We start from the raw sequence: 23,053 nt of genomic DNA, 5'->3' as shown, positions 1-23,053 counted from the left end.
TTAGGCTCAACTGAAGCTTTTTTGTAAAAATATTATATTTCTATAGGTTGAACTTGATGCACTTCAGTCTTTTTTTTTTTTTTTCAACCTGGTTTACTATGTTTCTATGTAGTTATTACCAGGTGAATCCGTTGCACGCTCGCTCATTTGAGCCTGCAACTGCTATTTATGAAGAAGCATTTTAAACCGCTGCTTCATAAACCCTCTCCACCAAACTGGAGTTGGCGGATAAAAATCACCCCAAATTCATTAGACCGTGGTGATTGAAAATCTTTCTGCTCACGCAACTGGTTGCGTGATGGTAGGGGGGCGGTATTGCACAAGTATTACCTTGTGCAAGGATACATATGGGGAACACATTCGCCCCACAATTTGCTGCACTATTTTAAACGCTGATGCACCCAGAATATCTAGAAATGCTTTACAAGCAAGTGCAGAGAAAAATGCGTACACTTAAATGGTGATAACTTTTACTAGAAGCATTTTTGGCAATACTTTTATATTGCAACTATGTTTCTATTCAAATATGTAATTCATCTATGTGCATTTAAATTTTGATTGGAATGTCCCTTTAAGTAGAGACCATTTAGTCAAATTACTTTTACAAATACTGATACTCCACTTTTTTATGTGCATCATAGACTGCTTCCCAAATTGTACAGTATACAGCTACTTCAGGACTGCAGAATGAGAAAATGTATCCTTTTATTGGGCATGCAGTATGTGTACCATTTATATTTGTATGGGAGCATGCATCAATGTGATACATACACTACCAGGTGTCAGCCGGTGTGTAGAGTTTGAAGCCTCGTTACATCTTCTTCATTCACTTTTTTTGAAGCTGCATATTTCTATTTGCGTTGGTTGTCCAATCAGTTCTTAAATTCTTTGTGTGGTATTCACATATTAAGCAGTAGCCTGGACTTGGACGTATATGACTTTTAGACATTCTTTGGCTGTGAATATTGTTTAACATATTTTGCATTTTGAGACAGCATTACATAAGAATATGTGCTTATGTGGTGTGCTATATACAGAGAAGCAGTGTAAAAATATTCTGATTGCAAACATTATCACTTTGATCTCTCTATCTCTATCATCATCTCTGTCATCTCTATCATCTCTGTCTCTATCATCTCTGTCTCTATCATCTCTGTCTCTTCTATTATTTAAGCTCTGAAAAAGTGAGCAATTTCTAATTCTAATAACTTGGGATGTACCCTGCTGACTTCTCAAGGTAACTCTGCTACATACCTCTACCTAATTGGCTTTATCAGATAAAAACTGCAAAGCAATTAACTATACTTATTTTGACAGTGACTAGCCTTGTTGCCTGCAGTCTAAAGCCCAGATTGTCTCCTCCAAATAAGGCAAATGGTGGAGTTTGGCTATTAACAAATAACTGCAATAAAAATTGATAATTTGTCTTGAGGGTTGGCTGATAAGTTATTCTATAGCAACACATCAGAAATGTCTTTGTAATTACAAAGTGTTTACTATCCCTTTTGTCCCTTCATTCGAACCATTACAAGAAGAATCGGTCTCTGGGATTTAATGCCAGATTAAACTGCTGGATACAACTACAGTAGCATAGTTGCTGATCACCAGCTATTGTTTTTCCTCCTGTACTTGCAACAGTCTTCAAAATTGTTCTCTTATTGAAACCCCTTACAATTATGAGTAAAGGTCAGTATCTTCACACTGGGTGCCGCCATCTTAGAACTTATACAGTCATGCGAAAAAGAAAGTACACCCTCCTTTGGATTCTATGGTTTTTACGTATCAGGACATAACAATCATCTGGTCCTTAGCAGGTCTTTATCGGAGGTTGCATTTACCTAATTTTAACAACAACACATGACATATTACACCGTGGCATGATTTCTTTAACAAAAATAAAGCCGAAATGTAGAAGCCATGTGTAAAAAAACGAAGTACTTTTTATGATTCTATAGTTTGTTAGTACCACCTTTAGCAGCAATAACTTGAAGTAATCGTTTTCTCACTTCATCGTGGAGGGATTTTGCCCCACTCTTCTTTACAACGTTCATTCATTAAGGTTTGCGGGCATTCGTTTATGCACAGCTGCCTTAAAGTGTCATAAAAACATAATTTATGCTTACCTGATAAATTTATTTCTCTTGTAGTGTAGTCAGTCCACGGGTCATCCATTACTTATGGAATATATCTCTTCCTAACAGGAAGCTGCAAGAGGATCACCCAGCAGAGCTGCCACATAGCTCCTCCCCTCACATGTCATATTCAGTCATTCGACCAAAGCAGACGAGAAAGGAGAAACCATAGGGTGCAGTGGTGACTGGAGTTTAATTAAAATTTAGGCCTGCCTTAAAGACAGGGCGGGCCGTGGACTGACTACACTACAAGAGAAATAAATTTATCAGGTAAGCATATATTATGTTTTCTCTTGTTAAGTGTAGTCAGTCCACGGGTCATCCATTACTTATGGAATACCAATACCAAAGCTAAAGTACACGGATGAAGGGAGGGACAAGGCAGGAACATTAAACAGAAGGAACCACTGCCTGAAGTACCTTTCTCCCAAAAATAGCCTCCGAAGAAGCAAAAGTGTCAAATTTGTAAAATTTTGAAAAGGTGTGAAGCGAAGACCAAGTCGCAGCCTTGCAAATCTGTTCAACAGAGGCCTCATTTTTAAAGGCCCAGGTGGAAGCCACAGCTCTAGTAGAATGAGCTGTAATCCTTTCAGGAGGCTGCTGTCCAGCAGTCTCATAGGCTAAACGTATTATGCTACGAAGCCAAAAAGAGAGAGAGGTAGCCGAAGCCTTTTGACCTCTTCTCTGTCCAGAGTAAACGACAAACAGGGAAGAAGTTTGACGAAAATCTTTAGTTGCCTGCAAATAGAACTTCAGGGCACGGACTATGTCCAAATTATGCAAAAGTCGTTCCTTCTTTGAAGAAGGGTTAGGACACAGTGATGGAACAACAATCTCTTGATTGATATTTCTGTTAGTAACTACCTTAGGTAAGAACCCAGGTTTAGTACGCAGAACTACCTTGTCTGAATGAAAAATCAGATAAGGAGAATCACAATGTAAGGCAGATAACTCAGACTCTTCGAGCCGAGGAAATAGCCATCAAAAACAAAACCTTCCAGGATAACAGCTTGATATCAATGGAATGAAGGGGTTCAAATGGAACGCCTTGAAGAACATTAAGAACTAAGTTTAAGCTCCACGGCGGAGCAACAGTCTTAAACACAGGCTTAATCCTAGTTAAAGCCTGACAAAAAGCCTGAACGTCTGGAACTTCAGCCAGACATTTGTGTAGAAGAATAGACAGAGCAGAAATCTGTCCCTTTAACGAACTAGCAGATAAGCCCTTTTCTAAACCCTCTTGTAGAAAGGACAATATCCTAGGAATCCTAACCTTACTCCATGAGTAACTCTTGGATTCGCACCAATATAAATATTTACGCCATATCTTATGGTAAATTTTTCTGGTAACAGGCTTCCTAGCCTGTATTAAGATATCAATAACCGACTCCGAGAAGCCACGCTTTGATAGAATCAAGCGTTCAATCTTCATGCAGTCAGCCTCAGAGAAATTAGATTTGGATGTTTGAAAGGACCCTGAATTAGAAGGTCCTGTCTCAGAGGTAGAGACCACGGTGGACAGGACGACATGTCCACTAGGTCTGCATACCAGGTCCTGCGTGGCCACGCAGGCGCTATCAGAATCACCGAAGCTCTCTCCTGTTTGATCTTGGCAATCAAACGAGGAAGCATCGGGAATGGTGGAAACACATAAGCCATGTTGAAGACCCAAGGGGCTGTCAGAGCATCTATCAGCACCGCTCCCGGGTCCCTGGACCTGGATCCGTAACAAGGAAGCTTGGCGTTCTGGCGAGACGCCATGAGATCCAGATCTGGTTTGCCTCAACGAAGAATCAGTTGAGCAAAGACCTCCGGATGAAGTTCCCACTCCCCCGGATGAAAAGTCTGGCGACTTAGAAAATCCGCCTCCCAGTTCTCTACGCCTGGGATGTAAATCGCTGACAGGTGGCAAGAGTGAGACTCTGCCCAGCGAATTATCTTTTAGACTTCCAACATCGCTAGGGAACTTCTGGTTCCCCCTTGATGGTTGATGTAAGCCACAGTCGTGATGTTGTCCGACTGAAATCTGATGAACCTCAGAGTTGCTAACTGAGGCCAAGCTAGGAGAGCATTGAATATTGCTCTTAATTCCAGAATATTTATTGGGAGGAGTTTCTCCTCCTGAGTCCATAATCCCTGAGCTTTCAGGGAGTTCCAGACTGCGCCTCAGCCTAGAAGGCTGGCGTCTGTTGTTACAATCGTCCAATCTGGCCTGCGAAAGGTCATCCCCTTGGACAGATGTGGCCGAGAGAGCCACCATAGAAGAGCATCTCTGGTCTCTTGATCCAGACTTAGTAGGGGGGACAAATCTGAGTAATCCCCGTTCCACTGATTTAGCATGCACAATTGCAGCGGTCTGAGATGCAGGCGCGCAAATGGTACTATGTCCATTGCCGCTACCATTAAGCCGATTACTTCCATGCACTGAGCTACTGACGGGTGTGGAATGGAATGAAGGACACGGACAAGCATTTAGAAATTTTGATAACCTGGCCTCTGTCAGGTAAATTTTCATCTCTACAGAATCTATAAGAGTCCCTAGAAAGGGAACTCTTGTAAGTGGTAATAGAGAACTCTTTTCCACGTTCACCTTCCACCCATGCGATCTCAGAAATGCCAGAACTATCTCTGTATGAGACTTGGCAGTTTGAAAACTTGACGCTTGTATCAGAATGTCGTCTAGGTACGGAGTCACCGCTATGCCTCGCGGTCTTAGTACCGCCAGAAGTGAGCCCAGAACTTTTGTAAAGATTCTTGGAGCCGTAGCTAATCCGAAGGGAAGAGCTACAAACTGGTAATGCCTGTCTAGGAAAACAAATCTTAGGTACCGATAATGATCCTTGTGAATCGGTATGTGAAGGTAGGCATCCTTTAAATCCACTGTGGTCATGTACTGACCCTCTTGGATCATGGGAAGGATGGTTCGAATAGTTTCCATTTTGAATGATGGAACTCTTAGAAATTTGTTTAGGATTTTTAAGTCCAAGATTGGTCTGAAGGTTCCCTCTTTCTTGGGAACCACAAATAGATTTGAATAGAATCCCTGCCCGTGTTCCGTCCGCGGAACTGGGTGGATCACCCCCATTAGTAAAAGGTCTTGTACACAGCGTAGAAACGCCTCTTTCTTTATTTGGTTTGCTGATAACCTTGAAAGATGAAATCTCCCTTGTGGAGGAGAAGTTTTGAAGTCCAGGAGATATCCCTGAGATATGATCTCCAACGCCCAGGGATCCTGGACATCTCTTGCCCAAGCCTGGGCGAAGAGAGAAAGTCTGCCCCCCACTAGATCCGTTTCCGGATAGGGGGCCCTCTCTTCATGCTGTCTTGGGGGCAGCAGCAGGTTTCTTGGCCTGCTTGCCCTTGTTCCAGGACTGGTTAACTTTCCAGCCCTGCCTGTAACGAGCAACAGCTCCTTCCTGTTTTGGAGCAGAGGAAGTTGATGCTGCTCCTGCCTTGAAGTTACGAAAGGCACGAAAATTAGACTGTTTGGCCTTTGATTTGGCCCTGTCCTGAGGTAGAGCATGGCCCTTACCTCCCGTAATGTCAGCTATAATTTCTTTCAAGCCGGGCCCGAATAAGGTCTGCCCTTTGAAAGGAATATTAAGCAATTTAGATTTAGAAGTCACGTCAGCTGACCAGGCTTTAAGCCATAGCGCTCTGCGCGCTTGGATGGCGAATCCGGAGTTCTTAGCCGTAAGTTTGGTTAAATGTACGACGGCATCAGAAACAAATGCGTTAGCTAGCTTAAGTGCTTTAAGCTTGTTCATAATTTCATCCAATGGAGCTGTGCGAATGGCCTCTTCCAGAGACTCAAACCAGAATGCCGCCGCAGCAGTGACAGGCGCAATGTATGCAAGGGGCTGTAAGATAAAACCTTGTTGAACAAACATTTTCTTAAGGTAACCCTCTAATTTCTTATCCATTGGATCTGAAAAGGCACAACTATCCTCCACTGGGATAGTGGTACGCTTAGCTAAAGTAGAAACTGCTCCCTCCACCTTAGGGACCGTCTGCCATAAGTCTCGTGTGGTGGCGTCTATAGGAAACATTTTCCTAAATATGGGAGGAGGGGAAAAGGGCACACCAGGTCTATCCCACTCCTTGCTAATAATCTCTGTAAGCCTTTTAGGTATAGGAAACACGTCAGTACACACCGGTACCGCATAGTAGCTATCCAACCTACATAATTTTTCTGGAATTGCAACCGTGTTACAATCATTCAGAGCCGCTAATACCTCCCCTAGCAATATGCGGAGGTTCTCAAGCTTAAATTTAAAATTAGAAATCTCTGAATCCAGTCTCCCTGGATCAGATCCGTCACCCACAGAATGAAGCTCTCCGTCTTCACGTTCTGCAAACTGTGACGCAGTATCCGACATGGCTCTCACTTCATCCGCGCGCTCTGTCCTTAACCCAGAGCTATCGCGCTTGCCTCTTAATTCTGGCAATTTAGATAATACTTCTGTCATAACAGTAGCCATGTCTTGCAAAGTGATTTGTAAGGGCCTCCCTGATGTACTTGGCGCCACAAAATCACGCACCTCCTGAGCGGGAGGCGAAGGTACTGACACGTGAGGAGAGTTAGTCGGCATAACTTCCCCCTCGTTGTCTGGTGATAATTTCTTTACATGTAAAGATTGACTTTTATTTAAAGTAGCATCAATGCAATTAGTACACAAATTTCTATTGGGCTCCACATTGGCCTTTAAACATAGTGAACAAAGAGATTCATCTGTGTCAGACATGTTTAAACAGACTAGCAATGAGACTAGCAAGCTTGGAAATACTTTTCTAAATAAATTTACAAGCAATATAAAAAACGCTACTGTGCCTTTAAGAAGCACAAAAAGCTGTCACAGTTGAAATAACAATGAACCAAAATAGTTATAGCAACCAATTTTTCACAGTAAATGTATTAAGTTAGCAAAGGATTGCACCCACCAGCAAATGGATGATTAACCCCTTAATACCCAAAAACGGATTAACAATTTAATAATTAACGTTTTTCTCACAGTCAAAACACACTGTCACAGGTCTGCTGTGACTGATTACCTCCCTCAAAATGAATTTTGAAGACCCCTGAGCTCTCTAGAGACCATCTGGATCATGGAGGATGAAGTAGACAGATTGTGACTGAATTTTTACTGCGCAAAAAAGCGCTAAAATAGGCCCCTCCCACTCATATTACAACAGTGGGGAAGCTCAGAAAACTGTTTCTATGCAGAAAACAAAGATGGCCATGTGGTAAAAATCATGCCCCAATAAGTTTTATCACCAATTACCTCACAAAAAACGATTAACATGCCAGTAAACGTTTTAAACATACATTTGAAAAGTTATGAATTGTTATTAATAAGCCTGCTACCAGTCGCTTTTACTGCAGTTAAGGCTCATACATTATTTCAGTATTAACAGTATTTTCAGAGTCAATTCCATTCCTTAGAAAAATACATTCAGTGTACACACACTCATCAGCCTAATACCAGTCGCTATCACTGCATTTAAGGCTGAACTTACTTTACATTGGTATCAGCAGTATTTTCTCAGTCAATTCCATTCCTCTGAAAAATAATTACTGCACATACCTCATTTGCAGGGGGGCCCTGCATGCTATTCCCCTTCTCTGAAGTTACCTCACTCCTCAGATGAGAACAGCCAGTGGATCTTAGTTACGTCTGCTAAGATCATAGATAACGCAGGCAGATTCTTCTTCTAATGCTGCCTGAGAATAAACAGCACACTCCGGTGCCATTTAAAATAACAAACTTTTGATTGTAGAAATAAACTAAGTTAAAAAACACCACAGACCTCTCACAGTGACCTATCTAGTTAGGCTGCAAGAGAATGACTGAATATGACATGTGAGGGGAGGAGCTATGTGGCAGCTCTGCTGGGTGATCCTCTTGCAGCTTCCTGTTAGGAAGAGATATATTCCATAAGTAATGGATGACCCGTGGACTGACTACACTTAACAAGAGAAACAGGTTGAGATCTGTGCATATCCTAAAAGGGCTAATTAAAAATAGTTTTGCATAAAATTGCTGGAAAGTATTTTAAAATAATTTTCAAAAATACTTATAGCTATGCTGTCTGGAGCACTGTGCTCCACCTCCCTTATCAGTGTTTAGACCAGTGCTTGACAAATATGTTAAAAAAAAAAATAAGAGCCAGGCATATTTCTTCTATAAGGTACGACGAGTCCACGGATTCATCCTTTACTTGTGGGATATTATCCTCCTGTTAACAGGAAGTGGCAAAGAGCACCACAGCAGAGCTGTCTATATAGCTCCTCCCTTAGCTCCACCCCCCAGTCATTCTCTTTGCCTACTCTAAGTACTAGGAAGGGTAAAGTGAAAGAGGTGATAAAATATTAGTTTTTTATTTCTTCATGCAAGAGTTTTTTGTTTTAAATGGTACCGGTGTGTACTATTTACTCTCAGGCAGCAGATGGATGAAGACTTTTGCCTGGAGGATGATGATCTTAGCATTTGTAACTAAGATCCAGTGCAGTTCCCACAGAGGCTGAGGGGTACAAGAAACTTCAGTGTACTATACAGCAGTGAGGTATGTTCAGTCATTTTTTCTGGAGAGACTGTGTATTTCAGAAAGGCTGACAGTATCCCCATGAGGGTAAGGGTAAGCAGTAATCCTAAGAGCTATAGAAAGGCATTACTAAGCTTGCATAAGGGGCTATTAAAAAATGGTTGACACTGAGTTTTTGAATGTTTGTGGGCAAACGTTTTATGAACTGGGAGTGCTGTTAACGTTTTGTGGGCAACTTTATTGAGAGTACTCTTGGCTTCTTTTTTGGGTCTCAGAACCCACATGGCTAGTTTAAAACCGCTCTGGTGCGGTTCTTTGAGGCTGTAGAGACATCGAGTGAGATGGGCGGGGCCTATTTTCACGCCTCAGATGCGCAGTTGTTTTCACTCAGCAAGCTCCAACTCCTGAGGGCCCTTGTGGATGTTTTGGGCCAAATCGAAGCTTTAACCCCATATTTTCAATCCCTGAGGGCAGGTAGGCGCCACAGCAGGGCTGTGGCAAGGTGCTGGGGGTGTTTTTTTTCGGATTTAGGCCTTATTTCAATCCGGTTTGCACAATAAAGGGTTAAATGTTAAATTTTCTTGTGGGGCAAACTTAACTACACATATTGAGTCTGCTGTCCAAAATTTGAAAAATTTGGTGCCTTTTAAAGCAGTTTTGCAGAACGTGTATGCTTTTTTTTTTTCTCTCTTAAAGGCGCAGTACCGTTTTTTAAGATTGTTATTTTTTTTTTTTTCACTAAATAAAGTGTTTTCATGCTTGTTTGTAGTCATTACTAGCCTGTTCAACATGTCTGACATTGAGGAAAGTCATTGTTCAATATGTTTAGAAGCCATTGTGGAACCCCCACTTAGAATGTGTCCCTCATGCACTGAAAGGTCAATAAATTGCAAAGAACATATTTTAGCTACTAAAAGTATGTCGCAGGATGATTCTCAGTCAGAAGGGAATCGGGTTATGCCATCTAATTCTCCCCAAGTGTCACAACCATTAACGCCCGCACAAGCGACGCAATGTACTTCTAGTGCGTCTAATTCTTTCACCCTGCAAGATATGGCTTTTAAAAATGATGCTTCTGTTGAACAGATTTGTAAGGCTGCGACTTGGTCTTAGCTTCATACCTTTTCCAAATTTTACAAATTTGATACTTTTGCTTCTTCGGAGGCTATTTTTGGGAGAAAAGTTCTTCAAGCAGTGGTCTGTTTAACCATCTGTCTTGTCCCTCACGTTCATCCGTGTCCTGTAGCTTTGGTATTGTATCCCACAAGTAAAGGATGAATCCGTGGACTTGTCGTACCTTATAGAAGAAAAGTAAATTTATGCTTACCTGATAAATGAATTTCTTCTATGGTACGACGAGTCCACGGCCCGCCCTGTCATTTTAAGACAGATTATATTTTTTTGGTTTTAAACTTCAGTCACCTCTGCACCTTTTAGTTTCTCCTTTTTCTTCCTGTACCTTCGGTCGAATGACTGGGGGGTGGAGCTAAGGGAGGAGCTATATAGACAGCTCTGCTGTGGTGCTCTTTGCCACTTCCTGTTAGCAGGAGGATAATATCCCACAAGTAAAGGATGAATCCGTGGACTCGTCTTACCATAGAAGAAATTAATTTATCAGGTGAGCATAAATTTACTTTTTTAGGAGCCAGACGGTTGGATATGTATATAGATATATGGAGAATAACCCAAAAAGTTAGGAGCCAGGGGTAAAATTCTAGGAGCCACTGGCTCCCAGGCTCCTGGGTTTGTCGGGCCCTGGTTTAGACACAGTCATTGTATTTCAACTGAGTTAACAGCTTATAGGCATGCTCCCAGCAGATAATCTCTGTTCACTTTTGCATTCTACCAAAACTGTGTGTGTGTGTGTGTGTGTGTGTATGTATGTATATATATATATCTATATATCTATATCTCATAGAAGGTATTGTGTGGGGGAGTTAAATCTTTACAATTCAGAAACTTAAATTAAAGGCACTGCAGTATAAATTTTCAGGTAAAGTATATATTATATTTTGTCTCTATCCCAACTTGTTTTATGTCCCTTTTAGGTCCCGCCACAGCATTTCAATTGGGTTGAGGTCTGGATTTTGACTGGGCCACAGCAACAACTTGATTATTTTCTTTTTCAGCCATTCTGTTGTAGATTTGATGGTGTGCTTGGTATCATTGTCCTGTTGCATGACCCAATTTCGGCCAAGCTTTAGTTGTCAGACAGATGGCCTCACATTTGACTCGAGAATACTTTTGTATACAGAGGAGTTTATGGTTTGACTCAATAACTGCAAGGTGCCCAGGGCCTGTGGCTGAAAAACAAGCCCAAATCATCACACCTCCACCACCGTGCTTGACAGTTGCTATGAGGTGTTTCTGCTGATAAGCTGTGTTTTGGTTTTTGCCAAACGTGGTGCTGTGCATTATGGCCAAACATCTCCACTTTGGTCTCATCTGTCCAAAGGACATTGTTCCAGAAGTCTTGTGGTTTGTTCAGATGAACCTTTGCAAACTTAAGCCGTGCTGTCATGTTCTTTTTAGAGAGAAGAGGCTTTCTCCTGGGAACCCTTCCATACAAATAATACTTGTTCAGTCTTTTTCTAATTGTACTGTCATGGACTTTAACATTTAACATGCTAGTTAAGACCTGTAGATTCTGAGATGTAACTCATGGTTTTTTCTTACAATTTCTCTTGGCATTGCACGGTCTGACCTTGGGGTGAATTTGCTGGTATGTCCACTCCTGGGAAAATTGGCAAATGTCTTGAATGTTTTCCATTTGTGAATAATCATGTGCCTCACTGTAGAATGATGGACTTTAAATTGTTTGGAAATGGCCTTATAACCCTTCCCAGATTGATGGGCAGCAACAATTGCTTCTCTAAGATCATTGCTGATGTCTTTCCTTCTTGGCATTGTGTTAACACACACCTGAATGCTCCAGACCAGCAAACTGCTAAAACGTCAGCTTTTTGCTGAGGATCTATTACTCAAGGGCATTTGATTAGCAGCACCTGGCTGCTACTAAGCCTGTTAATTCCTTTGGAAGCAGAAAGGATGTACTTCGTTTTTCGATTATGGCTTCTCCATTTTGGCTTTATTTTTGTTAAATCATGAGACAGTGTAATGTGTTGTTCATCTGAGGTTATATTTACCTAATTAAGACCTGCTAAGGACTAGATGACTGTTATGTCCTGATGCGTAAAACCATAGACTTCAAAGAGGGTGTAGTTTCTTTTTCTCATGACTTTATTTGTTATGTAACTTTTTTTAAACTGTGCTAAAAAATGCAAAAATGTATCTCTTCTGTTCTTTATTATGTGAGCTAAACAGAAGTAAAAGGTACAGCTGTCATAAAGGCAGTGACAGCAAACATCTGTGAAAGTGCACTGCTTCTGTCACAGGATGAAACATTAAGTGAGCTTCAAGATGGCGGTGCCCAGTATAAAATGCAGAGCTTTACCAACTGAATTCTGTAATGAGCTAAGAGAACTGTTTAAAAAGAGATTTTGCTACAGGAGGAAAAACGGATATATATATATAAAGGACCAGTGTGGAAAATAGAATATTTGTAGAACCGGCTGGTCATTTTAATTAAATTTGAAGAAATCTTTTTGGCAGTGCCTTGTGGTATTAAATCAGCAGTAACTAGTGCTCCGTCACTTTAATTTTCTTATGCAAATTGCTGTGACAAGAATACTTTTTTCAAATAAAGGTAGCCACCATAAAACAAAGCACTGTCATATTGAAATGTTCAGCAGTTATTCTGAATGAAGCATGTTATATTAAAGTGTGGATAAACACTTTTTGGTTTGTCTTTTCAAAGATTTAACAGTTACAATGAAATCTTCCCTGTTCTTCCAATATCAGAAGACAAATGGTTACAATACAGTTACAAGTCTAACTATGCTCTCATGTAACAGTCTGGCTTGGGTTGTCATGGTAGCACTTCCTTCTGCTGGCTCTTTTCTTGAGCTTCTAGTAATGTGAGACCAGCCCGTGTTCTTCCTCACTGGAGGAGCGTAACCTTCTGTGTCTGAGATTAAAATGAAAACCAGGTCTTCTGTTGCTAAAATACAACAAATTTCAGGAGTTTACCAAAAGAAGTAATGAACAGTAGAATATAATTTAATATATATATATATATATATATCATTGCAGTTAATTTTCTTGATTGACTAATAACAGCAATACTGCCGATAATAATGATATACTACGTGTATTGCAAACCTTATTATAGTATCTGTCCCTTAGGGCTAAATTTATTGAGCTGCATTCAAAGCTTTTTTTGCTTTGTGGAGAAGGTTTACATAAGCGAGCCTGCTGCCACATATTTATCAGAAATCGCTTTTTTTTTTTTTTATTATTCCTCTCTGCAACCTCAGAGGTGGTGAGATTAATCACCCCGACAATCGATTGTTTGGGGTGATTGACATTCCCTGCTTTAGCGCAATTGGTTGCGCCGGAGCAGGGAGGTATAATTGCACGAGAATCCTCTTGTGCAATGTTACATTTTTCTGTGTGATGCAATATCACTACTTGTGTATATATATATATGGATATATACAAACACACACACACACACACGTCTAAAAGAGGCTTCTCTCTATATATAAGATTCATAATTTTAAATCGCCATCTCAAAGTTTTTTTAATGTCCCTTTTTAAATTCCCTGTACACATTACTATAATTTGGGTATTACTGTATGTGGATGAGTTGACATGAGACAAGTAAGAGGGTAATCAGGGGGCTAAATTGCTGATGCATTTGTTAAAGGGACAGTAAACACCTTGAGATTTAAATATAAAATGTTTAGTTTTGTGTAGCAAAATAACTTCAGTATACTTTCATTATTTATTTTGCCTCCATTCATGTAATTTACCTCTGGAAATTGTGGATAACAGAATTTGTTTACCTGATAAATTACTTTCTCCAACGGTGTGTCCGGTCCACGGCGTCATCCTTACTTGTGGGATATTCTCTTCCCCAACAGGAAATGGCAAAGAGCCCAGCAAAGCTGGTCACATGATCCCTCCTAGGCTCCGCCTTCCCCAGTCATTCGACCGACGTAAAGGAGGAATATTTGCATAGGAGAAATCATATGATACCGTGGTGACTGTAGTTAAAGAAAATAAATTATCAGACCTGATTAAAAAACCAGGGCGGGCCGTGGACCGGACACACCGTTGGAGAAAGTAATTTATCAGGTAAACATAAATTCTGTTTTCTCCAACATAGGTGTGTCCGGTCCACGGCGTCATCCTTACTTGTGGGAACCAATACCAAAGCTTTAGGACACGGATGAAGGGAGGGAGCAAATCAGGTCACCTAGATGGAAGGCACCACGGCTTGCAAAACCTTTCTCCCAAAAATAGCCTCAGAAGAAGCAAAAGTATCAAATTTGTAAAATTTAGTAAAAGTGTGCAGTGAAGACCAAGTCGCTGCCTTACATATCTGATCAACAGAAGCCTCGTTCTTGAAGGCCCATGTGGAAGCCACAGCCCTAGTGGAATGAGCAGTGATTCTTTCAGGAGGCTGCCGTCCGGCAGTCTCGTAAGCCAATCTGATGATGCTTTTAATCCAAAAAGAGAGAGAGGTAGAAGTTGCTTTTTGACCTCTCCTTTTACCAGAATAAACAACAAACAAGGAAGATGTTTGTCTAAAATCCTTTGTAGCATCTAAATAGAATTTTAGAGCACGAACTACATCCAAATTGTGCAACAAACGTTCCTTCTTTGAAACTGGATTCGGACACAAAGAAGGCACGACTATCTCCTGGTTAATGTTTCTTCTGTTAAGTGTGATCAGTCCACGGGTCATCATTACTTCTGGGATATTACTCCTCCCCAACAGGAAGTGCAAGAGGATTCACCCAGCAGAGCTGCATATAGCTCCTCCCCTCTACGTCACTCCCAGTCATTCTCTTGCACCCAACGACTAGATAGGATGTGTGAGAGGACTATGGTGATTATACTTAGTTTTATATCTTCAATCAAAAGTTTGTTATTTTAAAATAGCACCGGAGTGTGTTATTACCTCTCTGGCAGAGTTTGAAGAAGAATCTACCAGAGTTTTGCTATGATTTTAGCCGGAGTAGTTAAGATCATATTGCTGTTCTCGGCCATCTGAGGAGTGAGGTAAACTTCAGATCAGGGGACAGCGGGCAGATGAATCTGCATAGAGGTATGTAGCAGTTTTTATTTTCTGACAATGGAATTGATGAGAAAATCCTGCCATACCGATGTAATGTCATGTATGTATACTTTACACTTCAGTATTCTGGGGAATGGTACTTCACTAGAATTACACTGTAAGAAATACATAAAGCTGTTTAATAACTAGAGATTATGTTTAACGTTTTTGCTGGAATGTAAAATCGTTTTCATTTGCTGAGGTACTGTGTGAATAAATGTTTGGGCACTATTTTTCCACTTGGCAGTTGCTTAATCTGTTTTTCTGACAGTTTCTGTTCTCCCTCACTGCTGTGTGTGAGGGGGAGGGGCCGTTTTTTGGTGCTTTTACTATGCATCAAATATTTCAGTCAGCAACTCATTGTATTCCCTGCATGATCCGATTCATCTCTACAGAGCTCAGGGGTCTTCAAAACTTATTTTGAGGGAGGTAATTTCTCTCAGCAGAGCTGTGAGAATTATAGTTTGACTGAGATAAAAAACGTTTATTCTGTAATTTGTTTCCTGCTTTCAGAATTTGTTATCTTTGCTAATGGGATTAAACCTTTGCTAAAGTTGTGTTGTTTACAAGGATTGAGGCTATAACTGTTTCAATTTATTAATTTTCAACTGTCATAGATCTTCTGTGCTTCTTAAAGGCACAGTACGTTTTAATATTATTCTAATTGAATTGTATTTCCAAGATGCAAGTTTATTTGCTAGTGTGTTAAACATGTCTGATTCAGAGGATGATACCTGTGTCATTTGTTGCAATGCCAAAGTGGAGCCCAATAGAAATTTATGTACTAACTGTATTGATGCTACTTTAAATAAAAGTCAATCTGTACAAATTGAACAAATTTCACCAAACAACGAGGGGAGAGTTATGCCGACTAACTCGCCTCACGTGTCAGTACCTACATCTCCCGCTCAGAGGGAGGTGCGTGATATTGTAGCGCCGAGTACATCTGGGCGGCCATTACAAATCACATTACAGGATATGGCTACTGTTATGACTGAGGTTTTGGCTAAATTACCAGAACTAAGAGGTAAGCGTGATCACTCTGGGGTGAGAACAGAGTGCGCTGATAATATTAGGGCCATGTCAGACACTGCGTCACAGGTGGCAGAACATGAGGACGGAGAACTTCATTCTGTGGGTGACGGTTCTGACCCAAACAGACTGGATTCAGATATTTCAAATTTTAAATTTAAACTGGAAAACCTCCGTGTATTACTAGGGGAGGTGTTAGCGGCTCTGAATGATTGTAACACAGTTGCAATACCAGAGAAAATGTGTAGGTTGGACAAATATTTTGCGGTACCGACGAGTACTGAGGTTTTTCCTATACCTAAGAGACTTACTGAAATTGTTACTAAGGAGTGGGATAGACCCGGTGTGCCGTTCTCACCCCCTCCAATATTTAGAAAAATGTTTCCAATAGACGCCACCACAAGGGACTTATGGCAAACGGTCCCTAAGGTGGAGGGAGCAGTTTCTACCTTAGCTAAGCGTACCACTATCCCGGTGGAGGATAGCTGTGCTTTTTCAGATCCAATGGATAAAAAGTTAGAGGGTTACCTTAAGAAAATGTTTGTTCAACAAGGTTTTATATTGCAACCCCTTGCATGCATTGCGCCGATCACGGCTGCAGCGGCATTCTGGATTGAGTCTCTGGAAGAGAACATTGGTTCAGCTACTCTGGACGACATTACGGACAGGCTTAGAGTCCTTAAACTAGCTAATTCATTCATTTCGGAGGCCGTAGTACATCTTACTAAACTTACGGCGAAGAATTCAGGATTCGCCATTCAGGCACGCAGGGCGCTGTGGCTAAAATCCTGGTCAGCTGATGTTACTTCTAAGTCTAAATTGCTTAATATACCTTTCAAAGGGCAGACCTTATTCGGGCCCGGGTTGAAAGAGATTATCGCTGACATTACAGGAGGTAAAGGCCATGCCCTGCCTCAGGACAAAGCCAAAGCCAAGACTAGACAGTCTAATTTTCGTTCCTTTCGTAATTTCAAAGCAGGAGCAGCATCAACTTCCTCTGCACCAAAACAGGAAGGAGCTGTTGCTCGCTACAGACAAGGCTGGAAACCTAACCAGTCCTGGAACAAGGGCAAGCAGACTAGGAAACCTGCTGCTGCCCCTAAAACAGCATGAATTGAGGGCCCCCGATCCGGGATCGGATCTAGTGGGGGGCAGACTTTCTCTCTTCGCCCAGGCTTGGGCAAGAGATGTTCAGGATCCCTGGGCGCTAGAGATAATATCTCAGGGATACCTTCTGGACTTCAAATACTCTCCTCCAAGAGAGAGATTTCATCTGTCAAGATTGTCAACAATCCAGACAAAGAAAGAGGCGTTTCTACGCTGCGTACAAGAGCTCTTGTTAATGGGAGTAATCCATCCAGTTCCACGATCGGAACAGGGACAGGGGTTTTACTCAAATCTGTTTGTGGTTCCCAAAAAAGAGGGAACTTTCAGACCAATCCTGGACTTAAAGATCCTAAACAAATTCCTAAGAGTTCCATCGTTCAAGATGGAGACTATTCAGACAATTTTACCTATGATCCAAGAGGGTCAATACATGACCACTGTAGATTTAAAAGATGCTTACCTTCACATACCGATTCACAAAGATCATTATCGGTACCTAAGGTTTGCCTTCCTAGACAGGCATTACCAGTTTGTGGCTCTTCCATTCGGATTGGCTACAGCTCCAAGAATCTTCACAAAGGTTCTGGGTGCTCTTCTGGCGGTACTAAGACCGCGGGGAATCTCGGTAGCTCCATACCTAGATGACATTCTGATACAAGCTTCAAGCTTTCAAACTGCCAAGTCTCATACAGAGTTAGTGCTGGCATTTCTAAGGTCACATGGATGGAAGGTGAACGAAAAGAAAAGTTCACTCGTTCCACTCACAAGAGTTCCCTTCCTGGGGACTCTTATAGATTCTGTAGAAATGAAGATTTACCTGACAGAGGACAGGCTAACAAGACTTCAAAGTGCTTGCCGCACCCTTCATTCCATTCAACACCCGTCAGTGGCTCAATGCATGGAGGTAATCGGCTTAATGGTAGCGGCAATGGACATAGTACCCTTTGCACGCTTACACCTCAGACCACTGCAACTGTGCATGCTAAGTCAGTGGAATGGGGATTACTCAGACTTATCCCCTTCTCTGAATCTGGATCAAGAGACCAGAAATTCTCTTCTATGGTGGCTTTCTCGGCCACATCTGTCCAGGGGGATGCCATTCAGCAGACCAGACTGGACAATTGTAACAACAGACGCCAGCCTTCTAGGTTGGGGTGCCGTCTGGAATTCTCTGAAGGCTCAGGGACAATGGAGTCAGGAGGAGAGTCTCCTGCCAATAAACATTCTGGAATTGAGAGCAGTTCTCAATGCCCTCCTGGCTTGGCCCCAGTTGACAACTCGGGGGTTCATCAGGTTTCAGTCGGACAACATCACGACTGTAGCTTACATCAACCATCAGGGAGGGACAAGAAGCTCCCTAGCTATGATGGAAGTATCAAAGATAATTTGCTGGGCAGAGTCTCACTCTTGCCACCTGTCAGCAATCCACATCCCGGGAGTGGAGAACTGGGAGGCGGATTTCTTAAGTCGTCAGACTTTTCATCCGGGGGAGTGGGAACTTCATCCAGAGGTCTTTGCCCAAATACTTCGACGTTGGGGCAAACCAGAGATAGATCTCATGGCGTCTCGACAGAACGCCAAGCTTCCTCGTTACGGGTCCAGATCCAGGGATCCAGGAGCAGTCCTGATAGATGCTCTGACAGCACCTTGGGACTTCAGGATGGCTTACGTGTTTCCACCCTTCCCGTTGCTTCCTCGATTGATTGCCAGAATCAAACAAGAGAGAGCATCAGTGATTCTAATAGCACCTGCGTGGCCACGCAGGACTTGGCATGCAGACCTGGTGGACATGTCATCCTGTCCACCTTGGTCTCTACCTCTGAAACAGGACCTTCTGATACAGGGTCCCTTCAAACATCAAAATCTAAACTTCTCTGAAGCTGACTGCTTGGAAATTGAACGCTTGATTTTATCAAGACGTGGATTTTCTGAGTCAGTTATTGATACCTTAATACAGGCTAGGAAACCTGTTACCAGAAAGATTTACCATAAGATATGGCGTAAATACCTATATTGGTGTGAATCCAAAGGTTACTCTTGGAGTAAGGTTAGGATTCCTAGGATATTGTCTTTTCTACAAGAAGGTTTAGAAAAGGGTTTATCTGCTAGTTCATTAAAGGGACAGATCTCAGCTCTGTCCATTCTGTTACACAAACGTCTGTCAGAAGTTCCTGACGTCCAGGCTTTTTGTCAGGCTTTGGCCAGAATTAAGCCTGTGTTTAAAACTGTTGCTCCACCATGGAGTTTAAACCTTGTTCTTAATGTTTTACAGGGCGTTCCGTTTGAACCCCTTCATTCCATTGATATAAAGTTGTTATCTTGGAAAGTTCTATTTTTAATGGCTATTTCCTCGGCTCGAAGAGTCTCTGAATTATCAGCCTTACATTGTGATTCTCCTTATTTGATTTTTCATTCGGATAAGGTAGTCCTGCGTACTAAACCTGGGTTCTTACCTAAGGTAGTTACTAACAGGAATATCAATCAAGAGATTGTTGTTCCTTCTTTATGCCCAAATCCTTCTTCAAAGAAGGAACGTCTACTGCACAACCTGGATGTAGTCCGTGCTCTAAAATTTTACTTACAGGCAACTAAGGAATTTCGACAAACGTCTTCTCTGTTTGTCATTTACTCTGGGCAGAGGAGAGGTCAAAAAGCTTCCGCTACCTCTTTCTTTTTGGCTTCGTAGCATAATTCGTTTAGCTTATGAGACTGCTGGACAGCAGCCTCCTGAAAGAATTACAGCTCATTCTACTAGAGCTGTGGCTTCCACTTGGGCCTTCAAGAATGAGGCCTCTGTTGAACAGATTTGCAAGGCTGCAACTTGGTCTTCGCTTCATACTTTTTCCAAATTTTACAAATTTGACACTTTTGCTTCATCTGAGGCTATTTTTGGGAGAAAGGTTCTTCAGGCAGTGGTTCCTTCTGTATAAAGAGCCTGCCTATCCCTCCCGTCATCCGTGTACTTTTGCTTTGGTATTGGTATCCCAGAAGTAATGATGACCCGTGGACTGATCACACTTAACAGAAGAAAACATAATTTATGCTTACCTGATAAATTCCTTTCTTCTGTAGTGTGATCAGTCCACGGCCCGTCCTGTTTTTAAGGCAGGTAAATATTTTTTAATTTATACTCCAGTCACCACTTCACCCTTGGCTTTTCCTTTCTCGTTGGTTCTTGGTCGAATGACTGGGAGTGACGTAGAGGGGAGGAGCTATATGCAGCTCTGCTGGGTGAATCCTCTTGCACTTCCTGTTGGGGAGGAGTAATATCCCAGAAGTAATGATGACCCGTGGACTGATCACACTACAGAAGAAAGGAATTTATCAGGTAAGCATAAATTATGTTTTTTGTTAGAAACAACTTTCGGAAGAAAACCAGGTTTAGTACGCAAAACCACCTTATCTGCATGGAACACCAGATAAGGAGGAGAACACTGCAGAGCAGATAATTCTGAAACTCTTCTAGCAGAAGAAATTGCAACCAAAAACAAAACTTTCCAAGATAATAACTTAATATCAACGGAATGTAAGGGTTCAAACGGAACCCCCTGAAGAACTGAAAGAACTAAATTGAGACTCCAAGGAGGAGTCAAAGGTTTGTAAACAGGCTTGATTCTAACCAGAGCCTGAACAAAGGCTTGAACATCTGGCACAGCTGCCAGCTTTTTGTGAAGTAACACAGACAAGGCAGAAATCTGTCCCTTCAAAGAACTTGCAGATAATCCTTTCTCCAAACCTTCTTGAAGAAAGGATAGAATCTTAGGAATTTTTACCTTATCCCAAGGGAATCCTTTAGATTCACACCAACAGATATATTTTTTCCATATTTTGTGGTAGATTTTTCTAGTTACAGGCTTTCTGGCCTGAACAAGAGTATCAATGACAGAATCTGAGAACCCTCGCTTTGATAAGATCAAGCGTTCAATCTCCAAGCAGTCAGTTGGAGTGAGACCAGATTCGGATGTTCGAACGGACCTTGAACAAGAAGGTCTCGTCTCAAAGGTAGCTTCCATGGTGGAGCCGATGACATATTCACCAGGTCTGCATACCAAGTCCTGCGTGGCCACGCAGGAGCTATCAAGATCACCGATGCCCTCTCCTGATTGATCCTGGCTACCAGCCTGGGGATGAGAGGAAACGGCGGGAATACATAAGCTAGTTTGAAGGTCCAAGGTGCTACTAGTGCATCTACTAGAGTCGCCTTGGGATCCCTGGATCTGGACCCGTAGTAAGGAACCTTGAAGTTCTGACGAGAGGCCATCAGATCCATGTCTGGAATGCCCCACAATTGAGTAATTTGGGCAAAGATTTCCGGATGGAGTTCCCACTCCCCCGGATGAAATGTCTGACGACTCAGAAAATCCGCTTCCCAATTTTCCACTCCTGGGATGTGGATTGCAGACAAGTGGCAGGAGTGAGTCTCCGCCCATTGAATGATTTTGGTCACTTCTTCCATCGCCAGTGAACTCCTTGTTCCCCCCTGATGGTTGATGTACGCAACAGTCGTCATGTTGTCTGATTGAAACCGTATGAACTTGGCCTTTGCTAGCTGAGGCCAAGCCTTGAGAGCATTGAATATCGCTCTCAGTTCCAGAATATTTATCGGGAGAAGAGATTCTTCCCGAGACCAAAGACCCTGAGCTTTCAGGGGTCCCCAGACCGCGCCCCAGCCCACCAGACTGGCGTCGGTCGTGACAATGACCCACTCTGGTCTGCGGAAGCTCATCCCCTGTGACAGGTTGTCCAGGGACAGCCACCAGCGGAGTGAATCTCTGGTCCTCTGATCTACTTGTATCGTCGGAGACAAGTCTGTATAGTCCCCATTCCACTGACTGAGCATGCACAGTTGTAATGGTCTTAGATGAATTCGCGCAAAAGGAACTATGTCCATTGCCGCTACCATCAAACCTATTACTTCCATGCACTGCGCTATGGAAGGAAGAGGAACAGAATGAAGTATTTGACAAGAGTTTAGAAGTTTTGATTTTCTGGCCTCTGTCAGAAAAATCCTCATTTCTAAGGAGTCTATTATTGTTCCCAAGAAGGGAACCCTTGTTGACGGAGATAGAGAACTTTTTTCTACGTTCACTTTCCACCCGTGAGATCTGAGAAAGGCCAGGATAATGTCCGTGTGAGCCTTTGCTTGTGGAAGGGACGACGCTTGAATCAGTATGTCGTCCAGGTAAGGTACTACTGCAATGCCCCTTGGTCATTAGCAGTGGCTAATCCGAACGGAAGTGCCACAAACTGGTAATGCTTGTCCAGAAATGCGAACCTTAGGAACCGATGATGTTCCTTGTGGATAGGAATATGTAGATACGCATCCTTTAAATCCACCGTGGTCATGAATTGACCTTCCTGGATGGAAGGAAGAATTGTTCGAATGGTTTCCATTTTGAACGATGGAACCTTGAGAAACTTGTTTAGGATCTTGAGATCTAAGATTGGTCTGAATGTTCCCTCTTTTTTGGGAACTACGAACAGATTGGAGTAGAACCCCATCCCTTGTTCTCCTAATGGAACAGGATGAATCACTCCCATTTTTAACAGGTCTTCTACACAATGTAAGAATGCCTGTTTTTTTATGTGGTCTGAAGACAATTGAGACCTGTGGAACCTCCCCCTTGGGGGAAGCCCCTTGAATTCCAGAAGATAACCTTGGGAGACTATTTCTAGTGCCCAAGGATCCAGAACATCTCTTGCCCAAGCCTGAGCGAAGAGAGAGAGTCTGCCCCCCACCAGATCCGGTCCCGGATCGGGGGCCAACATCTCATGCTGTCTTGGTAGCAGTGGCAGGTTTCTTGGCCTGCTTACCTTTGTTCCAGCCTTGCATTGGCCTCCAGGCTGGCTTGGCTTGAGAAGTATTACCCTCTTGCTTAGAGGACGTAGCACTTGGGGCTGGTCCGTTTCTGCGAAAGGGACGAAAATTAGGTTTATTTTTGGCCTTGAAAGACCTATCCTGAGGAAGGGCGTGGCCCTTGCCCCCAGTGATATCAGAAATAATCTCTTTCAAGTCAGGGCCAAACAGCGTTTTCCCCTTGAAAGGAATGTTAAG

The 23,053-nt window shown here is 42.3% G+C and overlaps 1 protein-coding gene across 1 annotated transcript in view; it reads left to right on the top strand.

The window, feature by feature from the left end:
* The window catches only part of LOC128643737 (forkhead box protein N2), a gene marked incomplete at its 3' end in the record, with an annotated part of 54,136 nt that overhangs the window by 23,460 nt on the left and 7,623 nt on the right, over positions 1 to 23,053 (top strand). The gene's annotated exons all lie outside the window — the stretch shown is intronic.

This window comes from Bombina bombina, unplaced genomic scaffold (genome assembly GCF_027579735.1).
Source record: "Bombina bombina isolate aBomBom1 unplaced genomic scaffold, aBomBom1.pri scaffold_1202, whole genome shotgun sequence".
Classification (NCBI taxonomy): domain Eukaryota; kingdom Metazoa; phylum Chordata; class Amphibia; order Anura; family Bombinatoridae; genus Bombina; species Bombina bombina.
The sequence above is the reverse complement of the archived record's forward strand: the minus strand, read 5'-3'. Positions and strand labels throughout refer to the sequence as shown.